The following is a 24,835-nucleotide window of genomic DNA, read 5'->3' on the forward strand; positions in this document are numbered from 1 at the left end:
GGAATCAAATCAACTATATCTGTGGAAGGAGATGATAGAAAATCTCAATATCATCAGTCAGAACAAGGCCAGGGGCAGACTGTGGAACAGACCATCAATTGCCCCTATGCAAGTTTAACTTTAAACTGAAGAAAATTAGGACAAGTCCCTGAAAGCCAAAATAAGACCTTGAGTATATCCCACCTGAATCTGGAGATCATCTCAAGAATAGATGTGATGCATTGAACACTAATGACTGACGACCAGGTAAGTTGTGGGAAGACATTAAGGACATCATACATGAAGAAAGCAAAAGGTCATTAAAAAACAGAAAAGAAAGAAAAGACCAAAATGTATGTCAGAAGAGATTCTGAAACTTACTCTTGAAGATAGAGTAGCTAAAGCAAATGGAACAAATGATAAAGTAAACAAAGATTTCAAAGGGCATTTTAAGAAGACAAAGTAAAATATTATAATAAAAAATGCAAAGACCTGGAGTTAAAAAACCAAAAGGGAAGAACACACTCAGCATTTCTCAAACTGAAAGGACTAAATTAAAAATTCAACCCTCTAGCTGTAATTTTGAAAGATTCTATGGGCAAAATATTTAATGATGTAGAAAGCATCCAAAGCAGAGGGAAGGAATACACACAGTCACTCTACCAAAAATAATTGGTCGATATTCAATCATTTGAAGTGGTAGGATATGATCAAGAAGCGATGGTACTGAAGGAAGAAGTCCAAGCTGCATTCAAGGCATTGGGGAAAAGCAAGGCTCCAGGAATTGATGAAATACCAACCGAGATGTTCCAGCAGATGGATGCAGTTCAGAAGGTGCTCACTTGATCTATGCCAAGAAATTTGGAAGACAGCTGCCAGGCCAACTGACTGGAAAAGGTCCATTTTTATGCCCATTCCACAGAAAGGTGATCCACAGGATGAGCAAATTATTGAACAATATCATTAATATCACACACAAGTAAAATTTTGTTGAAGATCATTCAAATACGATTGCAACAGTACACTGACAGGGAACTGCCAAAAATTCAAGCTGGATTCAGAAGAGGACGTGGAACAAGGTATATCACTGGTGATGGCAGATGGATCTTCGATGAAAGCAGAGACTACCAGAAAGATATTCACCTCTGTTTTCTTCACTATTCAAAGGCATTTGGCTGTGTGGATCATGACAAATTATGGATAACATTGTGAAAAATGGGAATTCCAGAACACTTCATTGTGCTCATGCAGAACCTGTACATAGACCAAGAGGTAGTCATTCATAAAGAAAAAAGGAACACTGTTTTCAAATCAGGAAAGGTGTGTATCAGGTTTTATCCTTTTACCATACCTATCCAATCTGTATGTCGAGCAGATAATCTGAGAAACTGGACTATATGAAGAAGAACGGGGCATCAGAATTGTTGGAAGGTTCCTTAACAACCTGCAATATGCAGATGATACAACCTTGCTTGCTGAAAGTGAAGAGGACTTAAAGCACTTATTGAAGCCTTCAATATGAATTACACCTCAACATAAAAAGAAAACAAAAATCCTCACAACTGGGCCAATAAGCAACATCATGATAAATGGAGAAAAGATTGAAGTTGTCAAAGATTTTATTTTACTTGGATCCGCAATCAATGCCCGTGGAAGCAGCAGTCAAAAAATCAAATGACATGTTATTGCATTGGGCAAATCTGCTGCAAAAGACCTCTTTAAAGTGTTAAAAAAGTGAAGATGCCACTTTGAGGACTAAGGTGTGCCTGACCCAAGCTATGATCTTTTCAATCACCACATGTGCATGCGAAAGCTGGACAATGAATAAGGAAGAATGAGGAAGAATTGTTGGCAAAGAATATTGAATATACCATGGACTGCCTGAAGAACAAACAAGTCTGTCTTGGAAGAAATACAGCCAGGGTGCTTCTTGGAAATGACGATGGTGAGACTTTGTCTCACATACTTTGGACATGTTATCAGGAGGGACCAGTTCCTGGAAAAGGATGTCATGCTTGGTAAAGTAGAGGATCAGTGAAAAAGAAGAAAACCCTCAAAGAGATGAATTGACACGTGGTTTCAATAACGGGCTCAAGCATAACAATGATTGTGAAGATGGTGCACGACCGTGCAGTGTTTCGTTCCTTCGTACGTAGTGTTGCTGTGAGTTGAAACTGACTCATCGGCACCTAACAAAAACAACAACACATATGGTATACGCAGCCAGATAAATTTAGAAGTCTCTGAGAACATCCTTTCTCTACAGAGCAGGGAACAAGATCATCCACTGTGCAGATTACATAGGGAATTTGAAGAGTGCGTTGAGGTTCAGAACAGCTTACTTGTGAGTTTAGAGAAGATGAACAGAAACCAATACAAGAATTACTTAGTTTCACTGACAGTCTAGCTGAGGCTGGAGGCTGCAAATTCTAACAGCACAAATCTAAACCAGGTTGAGGACTATGAGGGTGGGTTTAGCTGTAAGAATAGGGACTAAGAGCACCATACCCGTTAGTTATAAAGACAGAACTGGTGGACTAGGAAATGCAATAGACTGAGGTCCCTAAACTAAACAGGGAAGTCCATGAAACAAGAAGATAGCTGATGGGTTTACTACAATGAGTTCAAGGGCATAGTGATCTAACCAAAGCCAAGAGTAGGCTGAGTAAATATAAAGAAATGAGGACTGGAGGGAAACCAGTAGGGTAAGAGAGCAGATTGTCTAAGATTATTATCTCTAAGGTTTTCATGATGATGATGAGTTCACAGGAATAAATGAAGATGTCTCAAACTATTAACTCCCTTGCTTTCTGTCACATTATCTGAAGATAGCTTAGATCGGAAGTCAGCAATTTTTTTTTTTTTTTTCTGTAAAGTGCCAGATAGTAAATATTTTAGGCTTTGGAAGCCATATGACCTCTGCTGCAACTATTCAACTCAGCCACTATAGCATGAAAGTAGGAAAGCAACCACAACAACAACTAGCAAACAACTTGGCATGATTGTGTTCCAATAAAACTTTATTTGCAAAACAGGCGGTGAACCAGATTTGGCCCCTAGCTGTCATTTACTGACCCCTAGTCTGGACACAGAGCTCCACGCTGATCCACCACAGTGGTAATGTCACATAGACAGGAAGTAGTGAGCTGGATAAGGCAAGCGCTCTCCATGGCCTTGTGAGAATCATGTGTTCTGGGGGTGGGGGTGAAGCCTGCTAAGGTTCTTGAAGGGCCATCCCAGCTGCACAGCCACTGAGGGATCCCTGAAGCCTCTCTTGCACTCTCATCTACATTCAGTTTTTTCCTCTGCCCATCCCACCTCCTGAACTCTGATCCAGCTCTTCTCAAGAGCAGCACTCAATAAGCCACTCACACAAAAGCTTCAATTTCAAAAGTCAGCCCCTTGGAGAGTGCCTATTACACAAATTCTGGAAAATTCTAAGATTTGTGATTCAAAGATCTGAAAGGAATTCAAGAGCATCTATAATTCCATCACTGACACATATCACTGTTAGTATTTTCACTGCCTCTTCCAGTAGAATGATAATTCCTGAGCAATTGGAAAATAGGAGGGATGATAAGCAGGTCAACGTTACCCTACTGGTTTTAATTGCAGCTAAAATGTTGAGTGACTTCTGATGACTGCAAAAATAAAATTGTTTCTAAGTATTCATGTAGCTCCCTGAAGACTGTACAAAATAACCTCATCTAACATTGCACATAAGGTCATGTGATATGTTTTAATCAAGCCCAGTAATTTAAAAAACATTTTAATTGGCTCATGTGAAAATGTCTTTGAAGATCTTGCCTTGAAGAATAAATAGTACATGAAATAAGCAGAACAAGAAACCGACACTATGAGTTGAAAGTAATAACTCAAGAGTTATAATCAAAGAAAAGAACTATGATTAAAATGCCAGAGGCAAAGTTCTCTAAAACTATAGAAGTAAATGGAAATTCAAATGTCTGAAAATAAAAGAAGAAAATATGAGAAAGATGGTTACCTGTGTTTTATTGACTATGTAAAGTCATTCAAGTGTGTGGGTCATAATAAATTATGGATAACATTGCAAAGGATGGGAATTCCAGAATATTTCATTGTGCTCATGTGGAACCTGTACATAGACCAAGAACCAGTCATTAAAACGGAACAGGGGATACTGTGTAATTTAAAAACAGAAAAGGTATGTGTCAGGGTTGTATCCTTTCACCATACTTATTCAATCTGTATGCTGAGCAAATAACCTGAGAAGTTGGACTATATGAAGAAGAACATGGCATTATGTTTGGATGAAGGCTCATTAACAATCTGTGATATGAAGATGACATACATTTGCTCGCAGAAAAGGTGAAAAGGACTTGAAGCACTTACTTATGAAGATCAAAGACTATTCAGTATAGATTCCACTTCAATACAAAGAAAACAAAAATCCTCACAACTGGACCAGTAAGCAACATCATGATAAACGGAGAAATGATTGAAGTTGTCAAAGATTTATTTCACTTGGATCCACAGTCAGTGCCTATGGAAGTAGCAGTCAAGAAATCAAACCACATATTGCGTTGGGCAAATCTGCAGCAAAAGACCTCTTTAAAGTGTTAAAAAGCAAAGAAGTCACCTTGAGAACTGTCTTAGTCATCTAGTGCTGCTATAACAGAAATACCACGATTGAATTACTTTAACAAAGAGAAATTTATTCTCTCACAGTTCACTAGGCTAGAAGTCTGAATTCTGGGTGCCGGCTCCAGGGGAAGTCTGTCTCTCTGTGTCAGCTCTGGAAGAAGCACCTTGTGATGCATCAGCCTTCCATTGGTCTGGGAGCATCTCAGTGCAGGAACCTCAGGTCCAAAGGATGCACTCTGCTCCTGGCGCTGCTGTCTTGGTGGTAGGAAGTCCCCATATCTCTCAGTTCACTTCTGTCTTTTATATCTCAAAAGAGATGGGCTTAAGACACTATCTAATCTTGTAGATATCGTTAATACAACTGCCACTAATCCATCCCGTTACATCATAGTGATAGGATTTACAACACAAAGGGAAATCTCTTCAGATGACAAAATGGTAGACAAGCATACAATACTGGGAATCATGACCCAGTGAAGTTGACAGATATTTTGGGGGGACACAATTCAATCCATGACAAGACTAAGGTGCACCTGACCCAAGCCATCATATTTTCAATTGCCTCATATGTATGCAAAAATTGGACAATGAACAAGGAAGACTGAAGAAGAACTGATGTTTTTGAATTATATCATTGGCAAAGAATATTGGATATACTATGGACTGCCAAAAGGATGAACAAATCTGTCTTGGAAGAAGTACAGCCAGAATGTTCCATAGCATGGAGAATGGCGAGTCTTCACCTCACATACCTTGCATTTGTTATGAGAAGGGACCAGTCCCTGGAGAAGGGCAACATACTACGTAAGGTAGTTGTTGTTGTTGTTGTTAGGTGCCGTCGAGTCGGTTCCGACTCATAGAGACCCTATGCACAACAGAACGAAACACTGCCCGGTCCTGAGCCATCCTTACAGTCGTTGTTATGCTTGAGCTTATTGTTGCAGTCACTGTGTCAATCCACCTCGTTGAGGGTCTTCTTCTTTCCCACTGACCCTGTACTCTGCCAAGCATGATGTCCTTCTCCAGGGACTGATTCCTGGAGAAGGACATAAGGTAGAGGATCAGCAAAAAAGAGGAAGACCTTGGATGAGATGGATTGACATCACAGCTTCAACAATGGGCTCAAACAAAGCAAGGATTGTGAGGATGGCGCCGGACCAGGTGGTGTTCCGTTCTGTTGTACACAGGGTTGCTGTGAGTCAGAACCTACTCAATAACACCTAACAACAACAACAATAAGGAATTAATTATATCATGAAAGAGAGTTATTCTGCTTTAAAACTGTGTCATTCATGTCTCTTTTCAATAATCTCTAGTTTGGCTACATAAAAATATTTTTACATGAATATGCTTTGTTTCTTAAATTTACATCCATTTATAATTCTGCGTCCCTGTGCTATCTGCTGGTTGTATGCACAATACACAGGAGAATTCTGCATCTGTGAATTGCTCTTTACAGAAATTTCAATCTCAATACATTGCTTTTCCTTGTAATCCATAAGGCCTTAAGCTTAATGGTCAATGTAACAAAAATAAAAAATGCTAACTTAAAGTATGAACATATCTTTCATCTAACATTTGATTGCGTAAATTAAATGGCTCACATTTTAAAAACAGTAGAGTCTTGTACTTTGGTTATCATGAGAGGGTGAAGGTCATTCTAGGCCCTCAGGAATAGCAAAGACCACTATACTTCCACTCCTAGCACTTTCTCCACAGAGATCAAAGCTCTTACGTATCCACCGAGAACCAAAGAGACTTTATGGAAATAGTTAATAAAGGCTCAATATGAGTTGAGGCTTTCAGGCAATTTAGTAGAATATTAGATCTTCTCATATCCAAAGAGGTTTTTGGATTTATACCATGTTCAGAAGCTAGTCTCTAGGGTGAAAATAGCTGACACTCTTGACGATTAAACCCCTTAAAAGGGAATGGGAAACGATTTCATAATTTCCTTGCTGGAGTTTATGAGATCTAAACTCACATAGTTCAACTCTTATTCATTACTATCCACTCTTAATTATGAGTTTCCATTACACATTTGTGGTTGTAATTGTTCTCTTGTTGGGCCCATTTGGATGTTTACTGCTATTGGCCTTATTTCCTTGTGCACATTTATGTGTATGTGTTTTCTACTTTACTAGATTGCAAATTATAAAATAATTAAAGGACACTCTTTCTATTAAATGAAATTTTCTGTGCTTTGTAATTCCCGGTAACAAATATGATACAACAACAAAGCAATTTTCCATAAATTTTTTTTGTCTCCTGCATTCTTCATCACAGCCCCCATCAGAGTCTGGAAACCTACTAGAAGGTGGTACAGAGATAAAAATTCTTGAAAAAATGGCAAAGTGGATAAAACTGGCATTCTTACACTTGACCCTCTACAATAAACCCAGCATCCGTCTTCCCTCAGGAACCTCAAATGTTGACACAGTCCAGGCAGAGCTCCTCAGTATGCCAGTTGGTCCTATTCTCCTTGCAAAGTATACTAGAAGCCAATAACTCTATAGTGAAAATCCCAAGGATGGTACTTTTTCCGGATTTGCAGGGATGTAAATTTCTTTCAGCCCCATTTTTCTTATCTCTAAAAAGGATTAAATAAACCAGCCTTATGTAGTTTTTGCAAAGTTAAATAAGAAAAGTATCAGGCACAAACTGTGCATTAAATAAGCGATTCCTTACCTAGCTGTACACAGGAATCTTCTGGAAAACTTTAAAATTCCAATTCATAGACCCTATTCACAGAGATTCTGGTAAAAAAGATCTCATCTGACCAGGAACCTGTATCGTTGAATTCTTACCCAGAGGTTCTAAGGTTCAGGGGTAACCAATGAGCTCGATAGAATCTAGTTTTCTTCTATTGCCTTCTGCATTCTAAGTTTCCACTTACTCATTGTAACTGTTTCGGCTCCGTTAGAAGGAACTCAGTCTGCAAGATTAGGCTAGCTCACCTCTAAAACAGTTTACATTCTTTCCGCCATCCTTTTCTCTTTCCCTCCTGAGCCTGAGCCTAAAAAAAAAAAAAAACCTGGATATTATAGACATTGGCCCTTGAAGCCCAAACAGTTGTCCATCAGGAATTTGGGATGCTTTAGCTTTGCAGTTGACTTGAACACCTTGACCTAACATTTTTAGAGATTTTTGTGAAAAAAACTGATTCAGTTGAATGAAGTTCAGACGCTGCTCTCCTGACAACATAAGCACAGCCAATTTTGTCAAAATTGTGCCATGAGTTATTAGGTTGATATTATAACAGTTCTAAATTTGTTTTACACTTCTCAGGAGAGTATCTAACAAGTGTAAATACCATTTCTTTAAATCCCTTCCTCATTCCATACCATAGGGCTTAAGGAAACAGTAATATATCCGTTAGATTAGGCGTTGTTTCATTTAATGGGAACTTCAAGGTAGGTGGGGGTGGCCTAAATAATACAGAAGATCATCCCCTCTCATGTAAAAGACATTCAGAGAGAGGCAGCTCTGAACTCCATGGTGATAAAATGTGTGGGGTCCTTCGATCTTTCTGTCCCAAAACCCTAGCAGGTGCTTTCATTTGTGAGATCACCTCACAGTACAAGAAGACAGTTGGAGTTCCAATAATCACATAAGTATTCCTGTTACCTGCACAGCAAAAAAAAAAAAAAAAAATATTTCCAACTCATAGAAACCCTATAAGACAGAGTAGAACTGCCCATAGGGTTTCCAAGGAGCAGCTGGTGGATTCGAACCGCCAGGCTTTTGGTTAGCAAACCAGCTCTTAACCACCTGAACAGAGAAGATGGGAAAGCAAAAGGAGTGTTTCTCACAGGGCAGTCAGTCCCCTCTAGCAGCCCTCAAAGAAGTCATGCACAGCACTTGTGCGTAGTGACAAGGCCAGCATGCTTTGAGAGAAGGTGGGTGATGTGGTCATTCAGAGGCTTACAGCCACCCAGGATGAACTGGAAGTGTTTACCAAGGAGAAGGAGGGATCAGATATTGGGGAGCCAATAACAATTTCTTCCACAGAAGGATATCAGTGAACTTCTGTTAATGACCTGATCTCAGTGGGATTCCCAGCCCAGCTATCCAGCTGTATTATCTCTCTCTTTCACAGATACCTGACCATTGAAGCTGGTGCCTTGGAAAGGTGGGCTGAAAGACTACTGACGGTGATGTTCCCTTGAATCCTCCTCTGAGACAGCGTAGAAAATGCAGCTGGGGGGGAAGGGGCAGAATACATATTTGCTCCATCATGGTTGTCACTACAGACCACTTCTAGTGCATCAAGTGAATTACATACATTTCCTTATTGACTCCTCACAATAAAGCCAGGTGTTACCCTCCCCACTCTACAGACAAAAAAACTAGATTTAGAAGAGTTTAACCCCAATGTTGCACTGTTTAGGCTCCAAATGCCTGGCTGTGCCCTGTTTTAGGGTTGGGGCTGCTCTGAGGTTGAGGGGTGTACACAAGTTTACGCACTGAGGCCATCAACAGTTGCCTGCTCCATGGGGATTTCTCTTGGAATTTGAGCAAATGAGAAGCATTCCACAGTCACCATTTACCAGAGCTGTGTTCTCATCAGTGCACTCTTCAACTAGATGTTGAATGATACTTGATTTAAAAAATTTTAGGGAGGAACAACTCAGGAAAGGAGGGCGAGAATGGTAGCACAACTTGAAGAACGTAATTAATGTCACTAAATTGTACACCTAGAAATTGTTGAATTGGCAAATGTTCTGCTCTGTATATTCTAAACAGCAATAAAATAAAATAAATTACATATATAAAAACATTTTAAGTGCTGTAGTCAAATAAGTGTTAAATCAAGTTATCTCAGAATGTTCAATGTGCAGGAGAGCTCAAAGCGTTAAGGATGTCAGTGTGCTTTGTTACCTGTTAACTCACTTCATACCTTCGAGTTGCTGGTCCTGTGCACATAAGGTTGTAGTTTTTCATAAAGGAATGGTTTACCACAAGTCCGGTGTAGCTGGGAACAATCAGTAAATCAGCTTGACCACAGCATGGACATTCATACAGGGCAGGGGTGAAAAACAAGACTGGAGACACAGATATGAATGAGATTGTGGAATAGAAGAGATGTCCAGCCCCTTTTCAGTCCCAAAGTGTCTGGAAGGGCCTTACAAGAAGAACAGACACCTTGGCTCTTAGATAATCTCGGGAGCACACACAGCAGTGAGAATACCCCTATGTCACCATCCGTCCGTACGAAGCAACCTCTGAGGCATAAATGGTGGTTACTTTTCTTCAGTCTTTCATGTCCCCCAAGTCTTTGCTACTGTTCATCCTTGACGTCAGGCCCCAGGCTCCACCTGGAAGGAGTCGCATCAAGTCCTTAAGGACGGGGCTCTGCTCCTGATACGTTCCATGAACCATGGGGTGGAATGTAGGGTCTTCAGATTTATGAGAGTGGAGCACCTGTATTACAAGCAATGTTTCTGTATTGACTGCCTTATTCTACTCAAATGTCTCTGCGTATCTATTCCAAAGATGCTCCTCTCTTCAGGAGTGAATAAGGGACAGGAAAGAAGGAAAACTGGTGAAAATAAGCTCCGTCTTGTCTGGCTGCTTTTACATATTTCAGCTCCTTCTGCTCATTAAAAAAAAAAAAAAAAAAATCACCATGTGGACCCTGGAAAGGTCAATCAGTCATATTCTTTCTCCTAGTAACTGAGCCAGGTATTGACCAAAGAGAAACTGGGAATAAAGTAACTGTGGAATTCTACTAGCATCCATGGGAAGGCAATGGCTTGGACATCCTAGAAGCTGCATTACTACTGATGTTGAAAGTGTGCCCCCATTCTTTCTCATCTTGGAACAACGGTGTTTTAGGTGATAAGAGATGAACACCCAGGCAAGAATACAGCAGAGGACTCGGTTCATGAAAGCCACAGAGCTCACTCTTTGTGGTAGGTGAACTCACAGAAGGACTTCAAGCTCCAGTAGTTAGGACAATAGTGGGGCAAACTGAAAAGTTATTTCATTTTAAAATGTGGTTTTCTTCAGGCACTGAAGAAAAACAAGATGTTTCAAAGCTTAAATATTCTGTCTATAGGGGACATGAATGGAAGACACCTCAGTATGTGTGACTGTGTGTGTGTGTGTGTGTGGCTGTGTATTGTGTGCGCATGAGTGTGTTTGCATGTGTTAGTATGTAAATGTGTGTGTATGTGAGTGCATATGAGTGTGTACTTGTGTGTGACTGGGTATGAGTGTGGATGTGCGTGAGTGTGGGTGTGCAAGTGTGTGTATAAATGTGGGTGGATGTCAGTGTGTGTGTGAGTGTGTGTGAGTGTGTGTTAGTGTCAGCATGTGCATTTGTGGATGTGTGAGTGTGTGTATGGGTGTGAATGTGTGTATGTGTATATGTGAGTGGGGGTGTGGGTATGTGGAGATGTGGGTGTGAATGTGTGAGTGGGGCTGTGTAGTTGTGTGTGTGGGGGAGTTTGAGTGTGAGTGTGGGTGAGTATAGGTATAGGTATAGGTATGGGTATGGGTATGGGTATAGGTATAAGTGTGGTTGTGTGAGTGTGTGTATGGGTATGTGGGTGTAGGTTTGAATGTGAAGGTGGTGTTTGAGTGTGGGGTATGCATGAGTGTATGTATGAATTGTGTGGGGGTGGGTCACTGCTTTCTGTGTGTGTGTATGTATGTGTGAGTGTGGGGGTGTGTGCTTATGTATGAATGTGTGTGAAAATACGAGTGTGTGTGTGTGTAAAAGTGTAGATGTGACCGTGAGTGTGTGTATATGAGTGTGTGTGTTTCGCTCCTGTGGACACAAAACATACTCACACTTCCAGTGCCCATGGTCACTGGATCTATTTCCTGTGAGTCATGCCTCACCAGCCCTGTCACTCAGGTTTGGGGCCAGCACTCTCAGGCAATGAATGGTTGGAGCTTTTATTTCTAAAACCATTTTTCAATGTCCCAGCCGCACATGCAGGAACATGATAACACAGGTGAAGGATGTTAAAACTGGCAGGCGGAAGAGCACTGTCACCAAATCCTCAGTTTAGCTCTGGGTCTTGGCTTTTCCACCCTAGGGTTTTTCCAACTCTCTTCCCAACCCCTCCCCCCGTTGTGTCTGGGAAACGCTAGTCCTCCTTCTACCCAGCTGAAGTATGACCTGTCAGTGAAATTCTGCCCATCCTCCAGCCCTCCCACGTTATAATGACAACAGTATCCTCTTGTTGCCCTTCGTACCCATGACAGGCTCTTCGCACAGTGTGTATTCTTTGAGACTCTTCCATGGCAACTTCAGGAAGAAACTGCAGCAAGTTTTAAAGAGTAATTCTAAAAATAGCAGTGGCATGAATGAACCCAAGCCTGGGTGGCGGGGAGGTGGGGGGGGACTACAACTGAAAAAAGAAGTGGGGATCTCCTTTTCAGTCTCTCACTTTTGGCTTCCTTTTCATTCCTCCTTGACTTTCTCCATCTCTGCTGACCATAAAGGGAATACGCCTCCCCACAGCTCTGATGGTGACTTGTACAGCCCGGCCACATGCAGAGACTCCCTAGCATTCCAATCCCAGTTCCACAGAGAAGGAGAAAGATTGAACCCACCCACAGCAGGTCCACCCCAGGACCAGCATGAGAGCCAGGGTCCAGCCACTGTGGGTGAGGAGCAGTTCTTAGAAAAATGGGCAGCACTTAAGCATGTCAGACAACACAAACGGGTTTACTACAATCTCTAATGTCTTCGACTTATCTATCTGGCTAACCAAAGTACAATGGAAATTCTTTGAGAGCAAGTACCATATCTAATAATTTTTCAGCACATAATGCTGTTTGTGCCACATAATAGGTGCCCAGTTTTACTTATTAAACAAAACCCTTTTTATTAAACCCTTTTGAATGGAACATTCATTAGGATGAAAATGGTCACTCATTTTATTTTAGTAGGCTCTGAGGAAAGGGGCCCAAATCATTACTTATATGGAGTATTCGTGGGAGATGGACAAGACAATATACGCTGGTGCCCATGTGAAAGCATCTTTGTCCATACTTTTATCCCGTACAGCAAAGTGATTAAAAATGGGCTTTGGATTCAAGCAAACCAGGGTTTGAATAGGGACTTGCCATTTTCTATTTATATGAAGTAGGATAAGTTATTTAACTTCTAAACCTCCATTTCCTCATGACAATAATAATACTTCATAGGTATATTTTAATATTTAAATGAGATGGTGCATATAAAGTGTCTGATGGTTAAGGTTTTGTGTCAACTTGGCTAGACCATGAGTCTCAGTGATTTGGCAGTTATGACGAAGTCTGGCAGCTACATAATAATGTAATCACTTCATAATGAGATCTGAGATAATGCAGTCACCTCCATGATGAGATCTGTTATGAGCGGCCAGTCAGTTGAAAGGGTGTGGCCTGCATCCAATATAGGTGGACTTTCTGGCAAAGCTCACAGGTTTTGTTTGCTCTGGATCCTGCATCTGGCCTCCGGTTGTTGGGACTTGAGCTAGCAGCTTACCTGCCGATCTTGGGTTCATCAGCCCCTGCAGCATTGTGGATCAGGAGAAGTCTCCAGCCTGATACATAGACTTGGGACCTCCCAGTCTCTACATTCAAGTGAGCCATCTCTCTCTACTTCCCTCTCTCCCTCCCTCCTTCCTTTTCTTTCTCTGTGTGTGTGTGTATTTCACTGATTTTGCCTGTCTAGAGAGCCAGCCTAAGACAGAGTGCTTAACAAGTAAGTAAACAATCAAATATTGGGTTTTGTTTTTATTTGTTTGTTTATTTCCTCTTCCTACCTCCAGTATAGCTCTCCAAAGAAAATGACCCCTACAATGCTATGAAATGCCTACCAGGAAAATCTAGTGAGACTATAGAAAGCATACACTGGACAAAGAATTCCACTGAAACCCATGATAGAAGTAATTGGAAATTAGACAGCAATAAGGAGATTGAAGTTTAGAGAACACAGGGAAAAATTTTAAGCAAAAGACTTTAAACACTGAGAACTTAGTAACACTAGAAATGATTTAAAAGTGAGTAATGCAACCTTGTACAATTGGAGTAGTGTTCTCGAAGACGCCCAGCAGTAAGTGGCTGAGCTGGATTTCCTAATGATGAGTTCAGTGTCCTCTCTAACATGGCCATTATTTCACAATATATGGTCTTTAAACCTAGGCTAGAAAAGCTTGAGACCCACTGGTATACAGCAGATGGGAAGAAAAATTTTATCATTTTATTAAAAGAGAGAACACACGTTTTCAGGCTAATTAAACATAAGTAGTTCCTCCTTATCGAATGATTTTTGCTACAGAATTAATTTCAATGTGTTTTATAGTTATCATAGCATGGTTTCAATATATGCAATGTTATGAAAGGTACTCAAGTTACCCAGTTATTTGGCAAAAGCCTGTTTCATCACAGTAAAGCAGAAAGACCATGTACATGCAAAGAAAAGTAATAGAAACCATTATTATGGAGTGATCTTTTTTTAATCTTACTTAAAAGTTAAAAATACCTTCAAAAAAATCATGCAGTATGTGACATATTAAAATTCTTGTAAAATCTTGACACATGCTCCACTATGGAGGGAGCAAGAAGACATACCCTGAGTGAAATAAGTCAATCACAAAAGAACAAATATTGCATAACCTCACATACATATGTATATATTAAAAAAAAAAAAGAAAAGGCAAATGTATAGAGAACAAAGTTTATCAGTGGTTTCCAGGAGAGGGAGGAAGAAGGAAAATGGGGATTAATGGTGATGGTCATATTGCATTGATTAAGCATACAGTTGCTATTAATAAGTTGTATATCTCTAAAATGTTGATGTGGGAAAAGTTGTGTGATAGATATACTTATGACAATGGCAAAAATAAAGAGTAAATACTGAGGCTACTTTGTACAACCAAAAACTTCATGGGATTTGATTCCTTGCTTTAGATATTTATCATCATGGTTTCATAAGAAATCCCAGTTAATTGGCCTAATAACGTGTTTAGTGCTTCTGCTTTCCCTCCTAGTTGGATGCGTACTGCCTGGGGTCTTAAAAGCTTGTGAGCAGTCATTCAAGACACAACAATTGGTCTCTATTTGCCTGGAGCAACAGAGGAAGAAGGACAGCCAGGAATAGAAGGAGGATATGGAATGTGTGGTATCATGGATTGCATAATTTCCCCCAAAAAATGTGTGTATCAATTTGGCTGGGCTATGATTCCTGGTATTGTGTGATTTTCCTATACGTTGTAAACCCTGTCTCTATGATGTTAATGAGGGAGGATGGGTGGCAGCTGTGTTAGTGAGGCAGGACTTAATCTACAAGATTCGATTGTGTCCCAAGGCAAATCTCTTGAGATACAAAAGAGAGTTGCAAGCAGAGACACAGGGGGACCTCATACCACCAAGAAAGCAGTGCAGGGAGGAAAGCATGTCCTTTAGACCCAGGATCCCTGCTTTGAGAAGCTCCTAGTCTAGAGAAAGACTGATGAGAAGGCCAACAAAGAAAGAAAGCCTTCCCTTGGAGCTGACACCCTCAATTTGGACTTTCAGCCTACTTTACTGTGAGAAAATGAACTTCTCTTTGTTAAAGCCATCCACTTGTGGTATTTCTGTTATAGCAGCACTAGATAACTAAGACATATGGTTAAATGACTCCATGAACAAGTGTCTCCTTTGCCATGAAACCAGAAGAACTGGATGGTGCCCAGCTACCAATACTGAACATTTTGATCAAAACTTCTATAGGAGAATCCTGATGAAAAGGGGGAAGATGCAGATCAGAATTTCAAATTCTCATGGATTCCAGACTTCCTGGAGCCATGAAGTTTGGAAGAATCCCTGAAACTATTGATCTGAGATCATTTTTAAACTTTAAACCAAAAATATCCCCTGAACTCTTCTTAAAAACCAAACAACAGTTCAGCTTAACTAGTAAAAAATATCTACCTTGGCCATTATGCTCTTTTAAGAACTATTTACATGAGATCAAATTGATAGCAGCAACTCAAAACATTAGACACAAACCTTAGGAAACAGTGACTTATGTTACTAAGGGAGGAATAACTCAGAAAAGGGGTTCAAAATGCTTGCACTACTCAAAGAATGTAATCAATGTCACTAAATGGTATATGTAGAAACTGTTGAATTGGTGTATGTTTTGCTATGTATGTTCTCAACAACAACAAAATAAATTAAAAAATATTTTTAGAAAAAGAAAACTCTCGTAAAACAAAGGGTGATAAAATTGATTTTTAAAGAAACTTCCTATTGATGACTAGTATACAGACTCAACGGCAACACGTTTAGCAGATGATCATTTGGCGTGAGCCTAAATACTATCAGTGATAAGAAAGAAAACAGTATGAGAAATAGCTTAGCCAGTGTTGGACTCACAGTATTAAAGAATTGATTGACCTGGGTTCCAATCTCTTCACCAACACGGTTGCCCTTTTTTAAACACTTTATATGTAGTAAATGTCTTTTTTAGAAAGATATTCAGAACAGGGCACTGACTCCAAGATGTGGTCCTGGCAGTGCAGACAGAGTGGGAATATTACTTTCATTATTTCATTCATTAAATATTCATTGACTATCTACTATGAGACTAAACCCATTGCCGTCGAGTCAATTCCGACTCAGAGCAAACCTATAGGACAGAGTAGAGCTGCCCCATAGGGTTTTCTAAGCTGCAATCTTTACAGAAGCCGACTGCCACATTTTTCTCCAGAGGAGCTGCTGGTGGATTTGAACCACCGAACTTTCAGTTAGCAGCCAAGCACTGGAGTACCTACTATGTGTCAGACACTCTAACAGCAAATGTCAATGTGAATACATTCTAGGTGAGACAAGATTGTATTCCCCAACTAAAGAGAATTTAATTCAAACAGAGCAATAAAAACCAACGAGAGAAATCTCTCTAGTGTGTAAATACTTACGCTTGAATGAAAAAAAATTTTAAGGTTAATGCTAATACCTACCATCCATTCTGTTCTGTATTATCATACAAGATATTCAACATTAGAGATTATATTTTCCTTCAGCGGGAAACACCACCCTATCCTGTAATGCACTGCTATACACACTGTGAACCTTCAAACCCTTTCTGGACGATGAAAAATGATATTTTACTCAAACATGTAAAGGTGTTTTTAAAGCATTTCTTTGTGTATTTTTTCACTTGGGAAACCTCTGAAAGCCCGTTATGTACTAAGCAGTGTACTGGGTTTAGTTAATTAGCAATGACGCTTCTACAGTACATCATTGATCCAAGAAGGAAAATGACGGAGTATTTGTCTATGTGCCTACACTACATAGAAGAGCCTAACTAAAGGGGACGCATCATTTGTTTTTTCTGGGTTAAAAGATGAGGACTGCTGGCCCAATAAAATGGACACCAAAACTTCAAGGAATTTGAGAAAGTATTTGAATGAATCAATTTATCCTAAAAGAGAAGTGTAATGGAAAAACTTTTATATTTTACTCAAGTTCACATGTCTTGAAAAGGAGATTTTTTTTTTTCTTTTAAATTTCAGTTTTCTCAGTTCTGCCGGTGGGTTGAAATGAAGAGTTACCTTTTTGATCAGTGAAACTTATAAAGTATTCATTCACATAACCTCCCTGATCACCACTCCTTCCTTTTCCACATCTGTTCACTTGTTCAACGTGAAGTTTAAAATAGAATTATTTTTGGCTTACAAGAGTTTTTCCTCCCTCAAGACTTTTTTTGACCTATAATTCCCTGTTCTCTTTCTTAGGCGAAGATTACATTTTCTTTTTGTCTCGGTTGTTGATAGAGTATCAAAGAGTCCCTTAACCCAAGTTGATCAAATGTTCTATTATTCTATGTTGAAGGTATGCTTTCCTCAGGGGTTACTGTGGCCAGCTTGAGCCTATGAAGTAGGTGATATTGTGAAGTAGAAAGGAGACTGTTTGGGCCTCACCTGATGAAACATTAAATCTGTACCCAAAATTCCATCTTCTGTTTTTCCCACACAGAAACTATATTTTTCATTAATTCAAAAGAAATATTTGGGCCTCATGGACTCACCAACAAGAACAGAGAGTGATTTGTAAATTAGCATGTGAACACAAGCCCCAGTCTCAACCCGTCACCCTCGCCCAGTTCTAGCTCTTTGACCAGAGAGCAAATCTGAAATAAGAAAGTTGACCAGTGAATAAAAACACAGGCAAAAGAAGGAGGATGGACTGCTTTTACTCAATTTTTTTGTTTGTTTTTGTTTGTTTATTTATAAAAATGATACTTGACTTCTGAGCAAGACGGAATAACGGAGGCCAGATTTATTTTCCCATATGAAACAGCCAAAAACACCAGAAGAAAAAACAGGAAACAAAGGGCAGTGATCCCTGAGAGATGGGAAACAAAAGAGATGAGCTCTGCCATTGCCAGCTCACTGCTGTGAGGGCTCCCAAGCCATGGCACTGGGAGGGAAAACCTAGGAAGAATATGGCAGACTCCTGACTGGAGAAGAGAGAGGAGAGTTCACAGAATAGGATATCATAGAAGAGAGTTGAACAGGGAGAAAACCCTGGATATCTTTGGAGTGTCTCCCTCAGGTACTCAGCAGAGTTTTGATCAGCTCATACATATGAGGAAACTAGGCAAGGCCTGAGAAAGGACCATCCAAGATGATTTTTGGGAACAGTGCCTAGTAATTACATAGGACCAGGAATAATGGCTCTTCTAACCAGTAAAATTAGAAAATTTTGTAATTCACAGTTCAGTGTATACAGCATTCAGAAGACCCGAGTTGTGGAGAATAATTAGGCTAAATTTTGTGCTCTCCTCACCTAACAAATAAAAGCAGTACTTAAAAGCATAAAACTGCTTCTGAGTGGCTTAACTGCCTCTGAGAACAAAACTCAAGAATATTTATAGAAATACAAAATTATCCAACACGCCAATGGAATACTACACAACAATAAAGAACAATGATGAATCTGTGAAACATCTCACAGCATCAATGAATTTGGAGGGCATTATGCTAAGTGAAATCAGTCAGTCACAAAAGGACAAATACTGTATGAGATCACTATTAAAAAAAAAAACTCATGAGAAGGTTTACACCTAGAAAAACAACCTTTGGCAGTTACTAGGGAGGGGAAGAATAAGGAAGGAAAAACGCTAACTAGATGTAATGGATTGAATTGTGTCCTCCAAAAACATGTGTCAACTTGGTTAGGCCATGCGTAGTTGTCCTCCATTTTGTGATTTTCCTATGTATTATAAACATAATCTCTGCCTGTGGTTAAAAGGATTACTCAGGTCACCTCCCTGATCCAAAAGGGAGTTTCCCTGGGATGTGGCCTGTACCACCTTTTATCTCTCAAGAGATAAAAGGAAGGAGAAGCAAGCAGAGAGTTAGGGACCTCATACTACCAAGAAAGCAGCACCAGGAGCAGAGCGCTTCCTTTAGACACGGGGTCCCTGCACCTGAGAAGCTCCTCCACTAGGGGAAGTTCTGGGACAAGGAATCTTCCTCCAGAGCCGACAGAGAGAAAAAGCCGTCCACTGGAGCCAATGCTCTGTACTTGGACTTGTAACCTACTAGGTCCTGAGAAACTAAATTTCTCTTTGTTAAAGCCATCCACTTGTGGTATTTCTGTTATGACAGCACTAGATGACTAAGACACTAGACAATAGATAAGTGGTAATTTTGGTGAAGGGTAAGAAGTACACAATGCTGGGGAAGCCAGCACAACTTGGCCAAGGCAACGTCCTAGAAGCTTCATAGGCACATCCAAACTCCCTAAGGGACCAAATTACTGGGCTGAGGGCTGGGGACCATGGTTCCGGGGGACATCAAACTGAATGGGCATAACATAGTTTATAAAGAAAAAGTTCTACATACTACTTTGGTGACTAGTGTCTGAGGTTTTAAAGGCTTGTGAGTGGCCATCTAAGATACTCCACTGGTCTCACCCTGTTGGAAGCAGGGGAGAATAAAGAAAACCAAAGACAAAAGGGAAAGATTACTCCAAAGGACTAATGGACCACAACTACCACAGCCTCTACCAGACTGAGTCCAGCACAACTAGATGGTGACCAGCTACCACCACTAACTGCTCTGACAGGAATCACAATAGAGGGTGCTGGACAGAGCTGGAGAAGAATATAGAACAAAATTGAAACACAAAAGAAGACCGGACTTACTGGTCTGACAGAGACTGGAAAAACCCAAGAGAATGGCCCCCAGACACCCTTTTAACTCAGTACTGAAGTCACTTCTGAGGTTTATCTTCAGCCAAAGATTGGACAGGCCCATAAAACAATAATACGCATAGCTCACCATGTATATGAGACTAAATGGGCACATCAGCCCAGGGGCAAGGACGAGAAAGCAGAGGGGACAAGAAAGCTGGATGAATGAAATGTGGAAGCCAAGGTCAAGAAGAAGAGAGTTGACATGTTGACATTGTTGGCAACCGATGTTACAAAACAATATCTGTATTAATTGCTTAATGAGAAACTAATTTGCTCTGTAAGCCGTTGGATCCACAATCAACACACGTGGAAGCAGCAGTCAAGAAATCAAAGGGCACATTGCATTGGGCAAATCAGCGGCAAGAGATCTCTTTAAAGTGTTAAAAAGCGAAGATGTCACCCTGAGGACTAAGGAGTACCTGACCCAAGCCATGGTGTTTGCAAACACCCATATACACTTGAAAACTAGACAGTGAATAAGGAAGACCAAAGAAGAATTGATGCCTTTAAATTGTGTTGGTGAAGAATATTGAATATACATCGGACTGCCAAAAGAACGAACAAATCTGTCTTGGAAGAAGTACAACCGGAATGCTCCTTGGAAGTAAGGATGGTGAGACTGCATCTCACATACTTGGGACATATTATCAAGAAGGATCAGTCCCTGGAGAAGGACATCATGCTTGGTAAAGTAGAGGGCAGCGGAAAAGAGGAAGAGCCTAAACCAGATGGACTGACACACTGGCCGCAACAACGGGCTGACGCCTAACAACGATTGGGAGGATGGCGCAGGACCAGGCAATGTTTCGTTCTGTCCTATTTAGGGTCGTTATGAGTGTGAACTGATTCGAGGGCATCTAACAACAACAACACAGAACATTAGTTACAGTTTTTTCATGTTTTCTGTTTCAGTTTTGATATAGAACTTTGGTAGAGAATTTATTTCAAAGGAAAAATACATTGCAACCATATTCTACATGTTCTGGTGAAAACCACAAGAAATTTAAATGTCCTCAGCTCAGTCCTTCTTTTTGAGTGGGTCTGATGTCTTGCTCTTTCTATGTTGGCCCATGAACCTCCTGCGTCAGAACCACCTGCATCAGAACCACATAGTGCCTTTAAATTGAAGATCCCTGAGCCAGCATCTTTGGAGACAGAACCTGGGGTTCTGAATTCAACAAGCTTGTAAGGAACATCTACATTCTTTGAAATTTCAGCAGCATTTCCGGTTTGCGGCAGGATCCTGTGTTTCAGAGCAGGCACCCCGTCAGTGTTCGGCCTTGGTGTGGAAATGATGTCTATGTTCACTGAAATTCCAGCGTCTCTGGTTTGCAGCAGAACCCTGTGTGTCAAAGAAGGCGCTTGGCCAGTACTCAGCCTCGGCTTAGAAGCCTCTACCAGCCACAAAGTGAAAGGTCCTTCCTCTCTCCCCTCTGCCCCCTGCAGTGTTTACAGTCTTTTCCTGGGGATGACACAGATTGGATGCTTCCAAGCACTCAGGAGCTCAAAGGTTAATGAGGCGTCTCATTCATATTTCATGATTGCTATTTGCCCTTCTCTGCCTTTGGGACACGCAGTGGAAAAGTGCAATCAATAGAATAATATCAGAGCACCAGACAATTAAAAGATACCAAAAATAATCCATAGACTCCTACTGTATTTAAATCGAATGCAGCAAATTAATAAATTATCAGCATAGATCATTATCTCACCAGAATTTGCTGATGTGTGTGGAGGGGGGGATATTAAACCCCGGAAGTAATTAGCACCACCCGATTTCCTTTTCCCATGGCCGCATTGTGAGCATGCCTGTTTTCGTAATGTCTGTCCTGTTTCTTGACATTGATGTGGTCCTTCTATGTGTTTGTTCTTTGTGTTTAAAAACTAAGCTCTTTACTCTCAGCCAATATGCGCACACATGGGACAGTGACAGAAAATACAAGAGAAATTCAAAATCTCTGTTGAAAATTGATACTTCGGACATTCACTTTCTAAACTCGCCAAATCTCTGATAACTTTAGAGCTCATATGTGGAGTAAGGCTTCTCCTCAAGCCTTGTGGAAGAGAGACTCTTCACTAATTAGTATTCTTTCTCTTCCTTCTTCTTTGGGGTCCTTTCACTGTCTTATATGGTGCCCTGTGTTATATTTGAAAAGTTGATTTATAGCCGTAAAAGAAACCATTTATTGAGTATCTAAAATAGTCCAGGAATTCTGTATATATTGTCTTTAAATCTTACAACAGTATTTTCCCAAAATACATTCTTTGGACCTCAAATCTTCTAATATGCTCTTTTTAAAAGTAGGGTTTGGTGGATTAGATAATTGCGGAATCGCTGCATACTATTTCCTAACTCTCAGGCTCCCAAAACATACTAACATATTAAATCATTTGAAGAGAGCTACAGTGGGAAAAAAAATAACCCCATAAAACTTGATTTATCCCAGAGTTTTCTTATGTTAATTTAACCATTTATTTTAACTCTTTTTAAATTTAACCCTTAATATAACTCTTTTTAAAAACAAACAATTAAAATATACTAGGTTCTAACAAAATCACTTTGGAGAATGCTGCCTTAGACAAAGGTTGAAGAATATTTAGTATCAGTGTTGTAATTGTTGCTGCTATTATCCCTGCTTTAAACACAGGGAACCAAGGCAGTGAAAATCAGGTGACTTGCCCAAAGCGACGCAATTCATGGGTGACAGAGCTGAAATTCAAACAAATCTGCCTAATTCAAAATCTCCTTTCTTTCTGTTGTTTCCACTATACTCTTTCTCTTTAATTCACAAATTATTTCTAAAATTCTATGAATTCTAAAGAACTTACATCTACTAGTAGATATTATAAACTCAATGAGAAATCTTCCTTTAATCAATTCTCCACCATGCCCATAAAATAAAACAGATTTTATTGTTAGAACACATTTGGTATAATGAGATTATATTTTTCTCTACAATCATTTCTCTTAATGTTAATTTTTAAGGCAAGTTCTAAAGTAAAAATAGACCCTAGACAATTTAAAAATTGTCTTTTTTAAATTGTGGAAACTTTGAGGCAGAATTTAGCAAGAAAGCATACCTCAACCAAACCATCAGTGAAAAACCATAACCAAAACAAAAAAAGAAAAGAAGAAGGAAGGAAGGAGAGGAAGTAGGAAAAAAAGAGAGAAACAGCTAGAGAGGGAAAGAAGGAGAGAAGAAAGGAAAGAGGGGAAGAAGAGTCAGAAGGAAGAAGGAAGGAAGGAAGGGTGAGTAAAGTGAAAATCTATTAAATTCAGGGGTAAGATAGGGAGAATAGGATTTGGAGTTCATAAGATCAAAGGACACAGCATTCTATTTCCAGGAAACTGTCCTACAGAGACATTTTGGCACAGGAGACAAAGTTTTATGTGCAAATATGTTCATTGCAGCATTGCTTATAAACCAAAAAAATGGAAACAACCTATGTCCCGAAATAAGGAAATGTTTAAATAAATTGCGACATGGAATATTGAGGTAGGTTTACACGAACAGATAGGAAAGAACTGCAATATATTTTCTCCCATGTAAAAGGTCACAGAACAAAACGTGTCACATGACTCCAGGTTATTGTGGAAGGCAGAGGAACGCTGACATAGAACAGGCTGTGGAGCAACCGTCTCACTTTTATTCCTCCGTCTGTTGTTGTTTATGTCTAACGGCAACAGGCTTGTAGCCCCAGAGTGGTTTTCTTATTTGAAAATAACTTTAAGAGGTTGAGTGAAAAGTGTATGTAATGCAGGCCGTGCACTGTCGTGAGCTAACCGTCATCTTCGTATCCAGACAATGTGAATTAAATTAGAGCTCTACATTCTATTCTTCAGGCAGCATTCATCATTCTCCTTCAGTTGCCTGAGCCTTCATTTTCTCAGCATAAAATAGGATAATTAACACTTTTTTTTGCAGTATGCCAAAGCATAAAGGTAATGTATAGAAAGGTGCTCAATACATGGTTGTTGTTGTTGTTAGGTGCCATCGAGTTGGTTCCAACTCATGGCGACCCTATAGGTCAGAGTAGAACTACCCCATAGAGTTTCCCAGGAGTGGCTGGTGATTTGAACTGCCGACCATTTGGTTAGCAGCCAAGCCCTTAACCACCACACCACCAGGGCTCCCAATATATGGTAGTTAACAATAATAATAGCAAATCTCTTTGAAGAATAAACAGTATGGTGTGTATCTTGTCATGTGCTGTTCCGTGTCTTTTGTTTCATTTATCTGACCCTAGATGCAAGTCCTTTAACAGAAAGATTTTCTGCGTAATACTTTTATATCTCTCTCCTTGCCATGTTTACTTACCGCTCACTACCTGATAATATCTTACGATATTTTAGATTGGGAAAATAAAGGATTGTGAAAACTTCAGAGCTGAAAAAATCTTAGAAATAACCTAGTCCAATTTTACTGACAAAAGAACAATTACTTGACATGTTAATTAGTTCACCTAAATTCATTATATTAATTACTTCTTGTGTGAAATGTTTTCACTAGTGGTATTTCAGGCCTGCATTAGTACAACTTCAAGTTTTGTGTATGTCACTGCAAATAAAAGGGAGGGTAACAGAGGTACATATCTTAACCACGTAGGTTTTACAAATTTATGGGCCAGGAGATTAACTCTGTAAGAAGCAAAATTTTTCTGCGGGCCACAGGCACTGTAGAAATAACAGCCCAAAAGAGATCTTTTTCTTACTAGGAAATATTTCAAGTCATAAAAAATATATAGAAAATAACATAATGAATTATAGTTTACCATCTAGCTAAAAACAAGCAAACAAAGAGATGCAAATGTTACGCCTTTCTCCTTCCCAGTGGCCATCACTGAACTGAGTTGGTATTATTTTTTCCATCTGTGTTTTTATACTTTGACTACAAAGTATGTATCCGTAACTACCTAGTATTCATTTGCCAGTATCCAAACAATACGTAAACTGTATCATTCTTTATACAGCCTTGTAAAATTCACATTTTTTTTTTTTTTTTTGCTTAAATTTAAATTTTGGTTTTGAAATTTATCCGT

The sequence above is a fragment of the Elephas maximus genome, chromosome 8 (assembly GCF_024166365.1).
Source record: "Elephas maximus indicus isolate mEleMax1 chromosome 8, mEleMax1 primary haplotype, whole genome shotgun sequence".
Lineage (NCBI taxonomy): Eukaryota > Metazoa > Chordata > Mammalia > Proboscidea > Elephantidae > Elephas > Elephas maximus.